This window comes from Petaurus breviceps, unplaced genomic scaffold (genome assembly GCF_028583685.1).
Source record: "Petaurus breviceps papuanus isolate PSGF00001 unplaced genomic scaffold, PetGlider_PUasm1.0 90977, whole genome shotgun sequence".
In the NCBI taxonomy this organism is placed as follows: Eukaryota; Metazoa; Chordata; class Mammalia; order Diprotodontia; family Petauridae; genus Petaurus; species Petaurus breviceps.
This window is the reverse complement of record NW_027187391.1, coordinates 56,062,846-56,075,629: the sequence shown is the minus strand read 5'-3', so window position 1 is coordinate 56,075,629 and position 12,784 is coordinate 56,062,846. Positions and strand designations below refer to the sequence as shown.

Sequence of the window (12,784 nt, the reverse complement as noted above, 5' to 3'; positions counted from 1 at the left end):
TGTGAAGTGGAAATTCAGTCGTTTTAATTAGCATTTCTTTAATTATTAATGATGTGAAGTATTTTTCCCCCATACAACTATTTGGGTAGTGTGGCTATTTTCCTCTGAAAACTGTTGGTCAAATCCTTTGACCATGTTCTTATAAATTTAATCCGTTCCGATCCAGACATATCTCATTTTATCGAACTTTGCTTTATGCACTTCACAGATACTGCATTTTTTACAAGTTGAAGGTGGGTGGCAACCCTGTATTGAGCAAATCTATCAACACCATTTTTCCAACAGCATATGCTCCTATCATGTCTCTCTGTCACATTTTGGTAATTCTCAGCATATTTCATATTTTTTTCATTATTATTATTATATCTGTTATGGTAATCTGTACTCAGTGATTTTTGATGCTACTATAGTAATTAATTTGGGCCCCACAATTTACAAAATCTCAAACTTAATAAACGTTATGCACTGACTACTCCACCAACTGGCAGTTCCTATGTATTTACTAGAGACACAACAATATTGAAATTAGGTCAATTAACAATCCTGCAATGGTCTCTAAGTGTTCAAGTGAGAGGAAGAGTCAATTGATGTCTTATTTAAGAAATTGCCATAGCCACCCCAACCTTCAGAACCCACTACTCTGATTAGTTAGTTAGCAGCCATCAACAATGAGGCAAGACGCAAGAGCACCGGCTCCAGTGTTGAGAACACCTGGAGATCGAATCCCGGGCTCAGATACTTAGCACCCACCCAGAAACACCTGGCCGTGTAACCTTGAGCAAGTTACTTAACCTCAAGTGGCTCAGCGAGTAAGAGCACCGGCTCCAGTGTTGGGATGACCTGGATCAAATCCCGGGCTCAGACACTCAGCACCACACCCAGAAATGACTGGCCGTGTAACCTTGAGCAAGTTACTTAACCCTGATTGCTTAAAAAAAAAAAACAATGAGGCAAGACCCTCCACCAGCAAAACAATCATGACTCACCTAAGGACCATGTTCCTCTGCATAGTAATGCAATGCTCTGAGTTAGACCTCCTCTCTAATATCAAAAGACCTCTGTCTTCCACCCTATGCCATGATGGGCTGGAAAAATAACTCACTACTGTAATTTTTTTCTTAGATTTCTAAATCAGAACTCAAGGCCTGTGTGTTTTCTAGATTTTTGTTTGGTGGTTGTGCTTGAGATCTGGGTTGTATTTCCTGATACTCCACCATCTTGGCTGGTCTCATCATTAGCTTTTACAAATGTGGAAAGTGAAGTTTTAAGAAGTTAAATGACTTGATGCAGGTATATCTCACCAGTAATAGGAGAGATTAAACACAATTAAAAACCTATTAAGTGCTTACTTTGTGTAGAACATTGAGCTAAGACAGGAAGCTTCCATGCTTTCATTTTACTCTGGAGATACCCGTACTAAAACAGATAAGTACCAAGTACTTTCAAGGAGAGAATGCTAATACCAGGATTCAAAGGGGGAGAAGAGACCAAGAAAGGTCTCTTGTAGGAGATATCTGAGGCTCTGCTTTGAAAGAAGAGAATCTACTAAGGAAAAGTAAGGAAGTGAATTCCAGATACTTTGGGTCCATTTTTAGCAAGGCTGAGAGATGAGGCAATAGGGAGTCAATGAAGATTTTTTTTGGAAGGAGACAAGGTGACATGGTGTAATCTGTGTTTTAGTCTATTATCAATTTGGCAGCTATAGAAGAAAAGAACGAAGAGGGAAGACTCTGGAAGCAGGGAGATCAATTAGGAAGTTATGACAATAGTCTAGGCCAAAAGCTATTGAAAGCCTGAATTAAGACAGAAACTGTAAATGGAGAGAAAGGAACACATACAAGAAAGTGGAGGTGAAATCAACAAGACCTATAAAATGATTAGATATACAGAAATTGGGAGAGATGGAAAAGTCAAGGATGAGGTAGTGAAAATTGGTGTCTAGAAAGACAGAAAACAGAAATAAATCTGGAGATGGATTGGGGAGGAAATGAGTTGTGTTTTGGGTATGATGAGTTTGAGATATTCAAAGGACATTGAAGTACAGCTGTCTAGATAATTAAGGAGGTGATAATTAAGGGACTACAATTCAGATGAGATAAAGTAGGTTTGTAAGAAAGATCTGGGAATCTACAGGATCAAAGCATCAATTGTTTTTTCATCCTTGGTTCTCAAAGAGAACCAGTAACATCAGGAAGGCGAGATCCTGACTTGCAAGTAAATTGGATTTAAGTGAGGCAGAGTTGTGCAGTTATAAGCCTCTCTCCTGCAGTCACTGGAATCCAGTGGCAAGATATAGGTCAAGATATCTGGTGATGGCCCTGGTTGCAGTGGGAAACTGTGGCCTTTTTAAGCTAAAGTCTTTGCAGGTCTCAGTTTGTCTGAGGCAATGATCATTCAGTAATTAAAGGTTAGATAAGTACTGAGCAAAAGATGGCCTGGTTTGCCTTCACAAAAGAATCAAATTGGGATGGAAAGACCCTTAAGAGTTATGGTTAGAACAGAAACAATTGCTATTTACACTCCGGCTAAGCCAGCAAAACCCAAAGACCAAGTGAGGCTTGTGCTGGGAACTATTACTGCCAATCAGTGAAAGTCATAGTGATTTGGGTTAAAGTCAAGTAGCTTCACTGAATTATAACAGGCTTCAACAAAGTCTGGCTTTCCAAAGCAATACTGCAAGAAATCATAAATGAAAATTACATGAGTCCAAAGAGTTAACTGTCCTAGTGTGAAAAAAAAAGAATGGGGAAGAAAAATCTGGTCCCCAAACCCCAAGATCCCTTGCAAAGTATAAGTGATCAACCCCTAGGAATCCCACTTCTGATGGGTAAGCTTTCATGGTATCTTGTCAGAAATGTGGCCACCATACCACTTTCCCAAGGATTCACTATACCATGCTGTGTCATGTGCTCCCTACTTTTTCCCCTTATGTTATCTAAAATATAACTAAAATCTAAGCTCCTTGAGTGTAGGGACTGCATGTATCGTAGGGTATACAAAGTGCCTAGGTTAGCTCCATCCATCTATCCATCCATCCATTTATCTATCTAGAGACTTAAGATAAAAAAGAGGGAATGGAAGAGTAGTTCAAAGGAAGAAAGAATACAAGGAAATAAAAAAGTGATTTTGAAGATTCACAGGGATGGGATAGTCAGAAATTGCTACAATGTACAAACAGTGTCAGCATTTTTTAAAAAGAAGATAGGAACCACAAAGAGGAGTTTTGAAGAATGAAGTAAAGGAGTGGTAGGGAACTTGAGACTGAATGCTGCTGTTTCCTCAAAAAAAAAAAAAGTTTCCTTTTGCAAAATTTGAGAGAAAAGTGATGAGTAAATTGTTGGTTTTAGAATTTTAAATGGATGTGCTAAAGGTAAAAAAAAAGGGGGGGGAAGACCAAAAGAAAAAAATCAAGTATTTGTTATATCCTATATATGTTTACTATGGAAAAAAGCACTGCATTTGCACTCTAATGGCGTGGATTTAAAATCTAGCTATGCTACTTACTACCAGTATGACACAGAATAAGCTACATTACCTTTTTGAGCCAGTTTCCTCATCTGTAAAATGAGAAATGGGATAAGATGGATCTGTTTCCTTTCCATTCCAGATCATTTTTTTTTTTGAGCAATCGGGGTTAAGTAACTTGCTCAAGGTTACACGGCCAGTTATTATTTCTGGGTGTGGTGCTGAGTGTCTGAGCCCGGGATTCAATCTCCAGGTCGTCCCAACACTGGAGCCAGTGCTCTTACTCGCTGAGCCACCTGGCCACCCCTAAGCAATTGGGGTTAAGTAACTTGCTCAAGGTTACACGGCCAGGTGTTTCTGGGTGGGTGCTAAGTGTCTGAGCCCCGGATTCGATCTCCAGGTCAGTCTGACACTGGAGCCGGTGCTCTTACTCGCCGTGCTACCTGGCTGCCCCCATTCTAGATCATTTTTGCTAATGCAACCCTGGAGCTTAAGGTTAAACTTGCCTTTGAGCAGCCATTACCTTAAGTTATTTATATAATGGTGCACAAATTACTCAGGATCAAGCAATCATTGATATGTTTTCATGTTGTGACAGCAGTGACCACATTATGGTTCTACAAGACTGATTCAGAATATCTAATGTTAACCAAATATAAACAGATTGAACTGATTTCCCCATTTTGAGTTAGTTATGTCATTAAGTGCTGGATTTTATGCCATATACATGTTTCATTGTTCTCTTTTGTTTTATTTTTAAATTCTGTGGTTTTTAAGACTGTATGTTACTTTAAGGAAATAAGGTTGTAGTTTTTTTACAAGTAGAATTCAATGTTTAAGACATTGCAGCAGATGTCCCTGAAAAAGTCATACAAGTCAAGAATCACTGAAGCACACAATGAATCAGGATCAGTTGTAAAAAAGATCAAAGGAAAATGTGTTTTAAAAGAAAAAAATCCCAAGAAGTGAGAACTATTGCTGTGAAACTGACTAATTAATGCTCAGAAAATAATTGAAGACCTTCAGAAGGGCCTGGCAGCTTAGGTTATTACTGATTCCCCATCATAGACTTCTTACAAGTAGAGGGAGGCAATTGGTGGAGCAGCTGAGCTCTTTTTGGGCCTAAAGGCAGGAAGACCTGAGCTTAAATCCAGTTTCATACACTTATAATGTCTGGGGAAAGTCACTTAACTTCTCTTTACCTTGGTTTCCTCTACTGTAAAATGAGGCTTTTTTAATAGCACCTACCTCACAGGGTTGCTGTGAGGATCAAATAAGATATTTATAAAAGCCCTGAGCATAGTACCTGGCACAAAGTACTATACATTAATCCCTCCTTTACAAGTTGGAAATACATGAGACTAGTAAAAAAGCAACTGCTAACTCTTAAAATGAAGAAAAAATACTGGTAGCAGGCAAAGCAATAAAAAGATCATTCTTAAAATTTGAAAACAAAACCAAAAAATGATCATTTTTAATGAAGAAATTCACTTTTTCATTCAAGACTATACCAAAACCAAAGTATACCTGTAAGAGCGGAGCATAATCAACAGACAATAAAATTTCCTCTAAACTAAAGTTTGGGGGCTTTTTATTTTAAACTTTCACTGATTCTGGAAATCTTGCCCTCATTGAGGTAATAATGAATTCTGATAAATATACTGATATACTGAAAAGTTCTGGAATCTACAGAAATTCCCAATTGGAGCTAGAATATTGAAACAAGCCACAAGTCACAAAAGGCTAAGAAATTTACCCAAAAAATGGAGATAAACAAGCATCAGTGGTGGCCTGGGAATTCATCTAATTTGAACTCCAATGAAAACCTATGAGGAAACAAAGAATGCGTATTTTGTGAACTTCACTTAATCTTTTGATCTCAGTGTCAAATTCTGTAAAACAAATGATTGCAACAAATGAAAAAATTTTTCATTTTTTTAAAAGATGTAAAAAGTTATGTTTACTTACTATATATCAAGACTGTCAGTGCAGTGAATAGAGTGCTAGACCTAGAGTCAAGAAAACCTGAACTCAAATTTGGTCTCAGAGATTTACTAGCTGTATGAGTCTAGGCTTAACCTGCTTGCCTCAGTAGCATCAACTATAAAATGGGGACAATAATAGCACCTACCTCACAGGACTGCTGTGATGATTAGATGACATAATATTTGTGAAGTACTTAGCACACTGACTGACACTAAATAGTTTCTTTAGTCTTACTTTTCCCCAATAAAGTTAATCTACTCTGTCCTAGTTAATTTGCACACCATAGCAGCCCTGAACCTGGATATTTAAATGAGAAATAAAATATGGAGGCACAGTCAAGAAGTTCTGATGAAATAGCTCCCCAGCTGAATTCCTGCAACTCTCTTTCCCACTTGCCTGCTCTTTAAATGCAGTAGACAGAGTACATGGACTTGGACTTAGGAAGAAATGAGCCTGAATCCTGCTTCAGGCACTTGCTATATGGGACTCTGGGAAAGTCACCTAAGCACTTATCCTGTTTCCTCATCTGCAAAATGGGGGTAAATAACAGCACTTACCTCCCAGGGTTGTTGTGAGGACCAAACGAAATACTACAAATAAAGTACTTTGTAAACCTTAAAGCACTACACAATTCCTAGTTATTATAATGAAGGCAGCTAGGTGGCACAGTTGATAAGAACCCAGACCTAAGAGTCAGGAAGACTCATCTTCCTGAGTTCAAATCCAGCCTCAGACACTAGCTGTGTGACCCTGAGCAAGTCACTTAACCCTGTCTGCCTCAGTTTTCTTATGTGTTAAATGATCCGGAGAAAGAAATGGAAAACTACCCCAGTATCTTTGCCAAGAAAACCTCAAATGGGATCATTAAAAGTTGGGCACAACTGAAATAATGAAACAACAAATTATTACTGAAACATGTGTTGTCCCCCCATTCCTTGTCTTCAAGTTTGTCTTTTCATCCTTTTCTCTAGCTTTGACCTTCTCTACCATTTTGAAATTTTTTCCACATTGTTTTATCTATGTTCACATACGTACAGCAATCACCCATCTCAGATTTTCCATAATAGTATAGATTTAAAATACTAAGTTCCGTTAAAAACGAGGGAAAAAAGTCTTCTATCGAATCTTTTGTCTCAGAAGTTGTTGGTTCACAGAATATGATCAAAATAATTAAAAGACACTCCCCATAATTAGAGAGAAATATGACAGGAAGAAATCTTCTTAGACTTTCATAGCTCTATTTCAACTTCTATCAGTTCCTGCAGCAGTAGATCTGGAAAAAAAGTTCTTAGTCTGGGTCCACAGATCCCTCGGTGGACTTTTAGATAAATTTCAGAGGATTCCTTGAACTTGGACAGAAAAGAAAAAAAATTACTTCTTTATTTTCACTAACCTCTAAATATTATTTAACATCTCCTTCAATTATTCTAAGGAGTCCACAGGCTTCAAAATATTGTCAAGTAAAGATTCAGAAGCCCTGCCCTAGAAAGAACAAGACTAATCTCTTCCAATTCAGCTTCACACTGATACAGAGTAAACCACATCTGCCTATCCATTTCTATCTAGTGGGGACAAATTAGAAGTCTGGTTGGGAAAGAAATCAAACGTGATTCTTATGCCCCTTTTTGTGTTCCACTAGATGAATGTGTAAAGTCAGGATCTGGAAGAGATAAAAGGATCTTCATGTTTCTTTATCAGGGGTAGGTGGTGGCACAGTGGAGTGCCAGGGCTATAGTCAGGAAGACCTGTGTTCAAATCCTGTCTCAAATAGCTGTGTGACCCTGTGCAGATTACTCAATCTGTGTGACTCAATTTCTTCATCCATAAAATGGGGGCAATAAAAGTACCTACCTCACAGGGTTGTTGTGAGAATCAAATGAGATAATATTTGTAAAACATTTAGCAAAGTACCTGACATGTAGTAAGCAGGACATAAATGTTAGCTGTTTTGTTATTTTGTTTCCAAACAAGTCAAAGGAATTCTAAGAGTCAATATCACCTATTCCTTTAAGTGGTGCCATTACCTAATATAAACAGTAATTTTAAATTAATTTTATTGTAAGAATTCTACAAGGGGCGGCCAGGTAGCACAGCGAGTAAGAGCACCGCCTCCAGTGTTGAGAAGACCTGGAGATCGAATCCTGGGCTCAGACACTTAGCACCCACCCAGAAACACCTGGCCGTGTAACCTTGAGCAAGTTACTTAAACCCAGTTGCTTAGGGGCGGCCAGGTGGCTCAGTGAGTAAGAGCACCGGTTCCAGTGTCGGGATGACCTGGATCAAATCCGGGCTCAGATACTCAGCACCACACCCAGAAATAATAACTGGCCGTGTAACCTTGAGCAAGTTACTTAACCCCAATTGCTTTAAAAAAAAAAATAAAGTGAAGGGTTCAATCACTAGTTTGTAATCCATTCATCTATACTTTCATCTGGCATATCATGCACTATTTTGTGTCATTCTTTATAAGGTTGGTTTGAACTACTAACTTACTCTTTTATATTATTTTTCATGTTTCTTGCCTCCAACATTTTAAGAGGGTAAGGATATGTCTTACATATCTCTGGTATCACCCACTATAACTAAGACAGTATCTTGACTACATTAGGTACACCAAAAATTATCGGCTGTTACCAATTACTTTAATTTCCATAGTAATTACTGCCTTTTAAATATTTTTACAACTAAATTTTGTCCTGAATCCCTTGTTATGTTCCTAGAGAGCTATCTTTTATCATGAAGAATTAAAGAGAGAATGAGAGAGAGAATTCAGTAAAACTAATCACATCTCTGCAAAGGAGTGGGGGAGGTGTGTTCTCAAATTTGTGCTCTGGGATCATGTAACAATTATATTCTAATAGTACTTTGTTTCCTCTATAAAATCATATTAAAAATAAACAGCTACTTTAATTTTAGGCAGTTGAAAATAAATTCCCAATAACTTTCCATCATTTTAGCCTCTCTCCCATAGGTATAAAGGCCAATCTAACGTCAAAAAAACTTAAATCACCAAGGTGGCCAGAATTTTTCTGACAGAAATCATACTATTCATTAGATGAGCTCACAGTAAGCCTCTATGTTTCTTAAGAAACTTGCGGAATTTGGGAAAATATTATCTCCAGTAGAATACAAAAATTACCAAGAGTTGCAACAAATCATATACAATGAGGCACACAATCAATCACAATATTACATAGCTTCAGAAATGTTGAGAACTTTTTTCATAATCACTAAGATGATCTCATTTCATTTTCTCTTTAGGCTAGAGTTACAGTAGGTCAATATTTAGCTTGTGAACCCTACTGGTTTAGTTGCCTATCATTACCATTAGCAAAATACAAAGGCAATAATTTAATCTAAGTTTGAGGAGGAAAAGAAGAAAATTCTAATCAGATGTCCAAACATCAAGCCCATCCATCCTTGATAAAACAGTACTAGTGTTTACCTTCTACTATGAAGAGGAAGTGAGACCAAGAAAATGTTCCAAGTAAAAAGTAAGCTTTAACTGCAGTGAGCCTCTTTATTCACAGGAGATGCAGGAAACTCACATCACAGTAATGTAGAGGCAAAAGATGGTCAATTTAAGTCCTGGCTTTATTACTTACAAGCTATGGGATTTTGTGAAAGTCTCAACCTTTCTGAGTCTCAGTTTCATTATCTGTAATAAGACTTGCTCTATTCTTTTTTTTTCTTTTTTAAAGCAATTGGGGTAAAGTAACTTACCCAAGGTTACACGGCCAGTTTTTTTGTGTGGGTGTTAAGTATCTGAGGCGAACCTATCCCGGGTCCTCCCGACTCCAGGGCTGACGCTCTTACTCACTTCGCCACCTAGCCTCCCTGACTTGCTCTATTCTTAAAAGGCTATTATTATAATCAATAAAAGTATAGCACCCTGTAATCATAATGGGTTAATATAAATGAGTTATCATGTAAAATTAAAATCTTAGTTATCTACCACCCGATCTCATAAAATTAAAAGGAATCTCAGGGCTCATCTAATTCATTTTATAGAAAAGAAAACTGAGGCCTAAGAAGGTTAAATCCCACAGGTAGCCTGTATTTCAGATAGGATTTTAAGTCAGGTCCTCTGACTCCTCTTTCCATTGTACCAGTTATCTCATAACACTCTGAAACAAAGTGTAATGATTCTCCATCAAACTTCACCAAAAAAAAAAAAATGAGTACTAAATCTCACAGGGCCAATACACAACTTCTTTAACCTGCGCCATTTCATAGAAAAAAATAACTATTTTAATAAAATACAAAAAAATCCTAATTCTGTGCTAGGCTAGCCCTTAACACAGGAGAGATTAATTTGCCCATTCATTTGCCTAGTAAATAAAATAGGTAATAGTAGCTTGAAATGTGGTGACAAGTTTACTCTTGACTAAGTTTGAGAACATTTTAACTAAATTTGAACTCAACTGTAAGAGTGACAAATACATAGCAAATAGAAGTAAATAAAAAAAAGTGAAGATAGTTTCAAGAGCTTTTGATTGTAGCTTCTTTCTTTTTTTTGGAAAGGGGAAGGCAGGGCAATTGTGGTTAAGTGACTTGCCCAAGGTCACACAGCTAGTTAAGTGTACAAGTCTGAATTTGAACTCAAGTCCTTCTGACTCCAGGGTCAGTACTCTATTCACTGTGCCACCTAGCTGCCCCCGAACTTATTTCTTAAACTTTTTTTTTAAGCAGTCGGGGTTAAGTAACTTGCTCAACGTTATTCGACCAGTTATTTCTGGGTGTGGTGCTAAGTATCTGGGCCCGGATTTGATCCCCAGGTCATCCCCACACTGGAGCCTGTGCTCTTACTCACTGAGCCACCTGGCTGTCCCTTGAGCTTATTTCTTAAAGCATGATTATACTATCTCCTCCTTCAACAAATTCCACAATTTATTATTCCAAAGATTGGATAACAGATTTTTTTTTTTTGCTTCAAGGTGGTGCAGTAGATAACACATTGGATTTGAATCGGTTCTTCTAAATCAGGCCTCAGTACTAGCTGTGTGATCCTAGGCAAGTCACTTCTCAATCTTAGTTTCTGTATCTGTAAAATGGGAAAAATAACAGCACCTATAGGGTTGTTCTGATGATGAAATGAGAGAATTGTAAAGTGTTATGCAACACTTAAAAAGCTATATAAATGTAAGCCATTAGTACTACTATCATTAAATGGTCTGTTCGGCTAAAATGGTTTTGTATGGATTGTAGGGGTTTTCTGGGGGGAGGAACTTAATGTAATAATCATTTTTATCAAAATGCCAAAAAGTAAGTGTCAGTTTACACAATAAGTTGGTCACCATATACTGAAGGCCTCCAGAGAGCAGAGTTACTGAAAAAAAAAAACCTCGGGGGCAAAGGAAATAACATTAACGAGAAACTTCCTGACATGTAAAAGCTTACAGCGTAACAGGGAAGACAGGGTAAAAACCTCTTAAGGGTACCTAGCCAGTAGGAAGTGCAAAGGCGTTCCAGGGTTACAATGCACATGCGTGTACGCTGCCACCGTGTATCCTTCTCCGCCCCCCTCCGCCCCGTCCGCCTCACCAGGGTGTTCCCAGCGCGCACGCGCAGTGCTCAACGGCCAGCCCGGAACCTGACAATTATCCTTCTCTCATCTAAGGGACTTGCCCTGAGATGAGGCAGCATTCCTGCCAGTGGGGATGCATCCCCGTCGCAGAGGGCGCTGCTGCTACAACTAAGCCTGACTGCTACCACAGTCACCTCCTCCTGGGGGACGAGGGGGATGGGGAGGGAAGCATTTGGCGGCCGCCGGAGGCGACGCACACAACCAACCCGTTTATAACGCCACGCTGCTTGTTCCACGAGGCCCATATTTGGACAGAGCGGCCTAGCGAGTCCCAATGTGTAACAGTTTTCTGTCACTCACCCACTCTGACTCCGGGACACTGCCGCCGATACAGTCTCTACAGCGTCTTCTCCACCCCCTTCACTCCTTCCACTTCTTCTCGAACAAGACAAGATGGCGCCAGAGCGCTATCACCCGGAAGCAAACGTTGACAACATCCGGTCCGTCACACAAGCCATGTTAAAGCCGCCGGGCCTGAGGGCACGTGACTCGGTTGAGGTTTGCCCCGTAGGCCGCCGAGCTGGATCCGAGCGTTCTGTGGCCCTGTTTTTGTCATTTATATCACCAAGTCAGAAAGCCTAAGGATGGACCTCTCATTGGATGTCTTCTCCACGGCCCTTAACAGACGCTCCATTTCATACCGGCCTCCTCTCCCATCTTTAGTGTGGGCAACCAGTGAAAAGCGTGTGTGCTTCCAACTGAGGGCGGGAAGCAGGGAGGAGTTGCTATGGCGAGTCTCCTTCGGCCGGGGGGAGGGGAGAGAGGAAGTTAGGAAGCTGCTGCACAGTTGTTTCTTGACTCTGGGCGTGCCCTTGCGACGGTAATCTTTACGGTTCCTGAACTACGGACAGCTGCTTGGGTCAAACATACCTCACAAGTGGGCTCCCCAGGAAGACCCGAGCGGGAAGGCTGAGGAGTAGAGGGGAGACTCGTCCCCACGTAGACTTACCAAGAACTACTTTCCTGTAGAGCTGCTTCGAGATACCGCCCTCCATTGGCTCTTGGCCCTGGCGAAAGACCAACCCCAGAAGGGAAAAGCGCCTAGGGTTTTGGCTCAGCTGCAAGGTGACCCTAGTTAACCCTAACCGGGTGTTGTCTACGTCAACCTGAATCACGCTCAGCTCTGCTGCCACCTAGCGAGAGAGCTCCTTGAGAAAGGGGGAGCATCTCCCCCAGTCAGTCCAGCTACTGCAGCGCTTTGCCACCAGCTTCGGACTGGGGTTGGAACGAAAGGGCTTTGTAATTTGTAATAAGAATGGCTTGACTACGTAGTGCTTCAATTTGAGCTACTTGGCTTCCTGGGCAGCGCTCAGTTTGGGAAGCTTCTTGCTCTGCAGCCGGTAATAGAGGCAATCTGGAACAGCGGAAAAAACTGGATCTGGAATTAGAGAACTTGGATGTGAATCCCAACTTTATGTGACTTTGAGCAAGTCACTTAACCTCTCTGATCCTCAGCTACTTTTTTGTAAAATGAGAGGAGCACTAGATGGTCTTTAAGAACCTACCTCTAAATCTACAATCCCAAGTCTAGTTCGGTTCACTGCAAAGAAAAAGCTGCCTCTGGTATATTTTGGGTTTGTTTGCTGAATAACTGGAATCCAAAAGAAAAAAACTTTGGGAGTACCACAAGTATCTAAAGGGAAATAACTAAAAAAATTTGATTACTCCATTTGGAGATTGCTTATATTCATCGGCAATAATATGTATTTTATAATTTTATGATATCTATTATTATACTATACTGTA

The 12,784-nt window shown here is 39.8% G+C and overlaps 1 protein-coding gene across 4 annotated transcripts in view; it reads right to left on the bottom strand.

Moving 5' to 3' along the window:
* The window catches only part of PNISR (PNN interacting serine and arginine rich protein), a 42,657-nt gene extending 30,295 nt beyond the window's left edge, over nucleotides 1–12,362 (bottom strand). For 2 of the 4 annotated variants that reach the window (XM_069077175.1, XM_069077174.1), the window contains exon 1: nucleotides 11,339–12,362. The gene's annotated coding sequence lies outside the window, so the exon portion shown is untranslated. The remainder of the gene's footprint in view (nucleotides 1–11,338) is intronic. The other 2 variants (XM_069077177.1, XM_069077176.1) reach the window with 2 other exon arrangements.
* Between the last annotated feature and the right edge of the window lie 422 nt (nucleotides 12,363–12,784).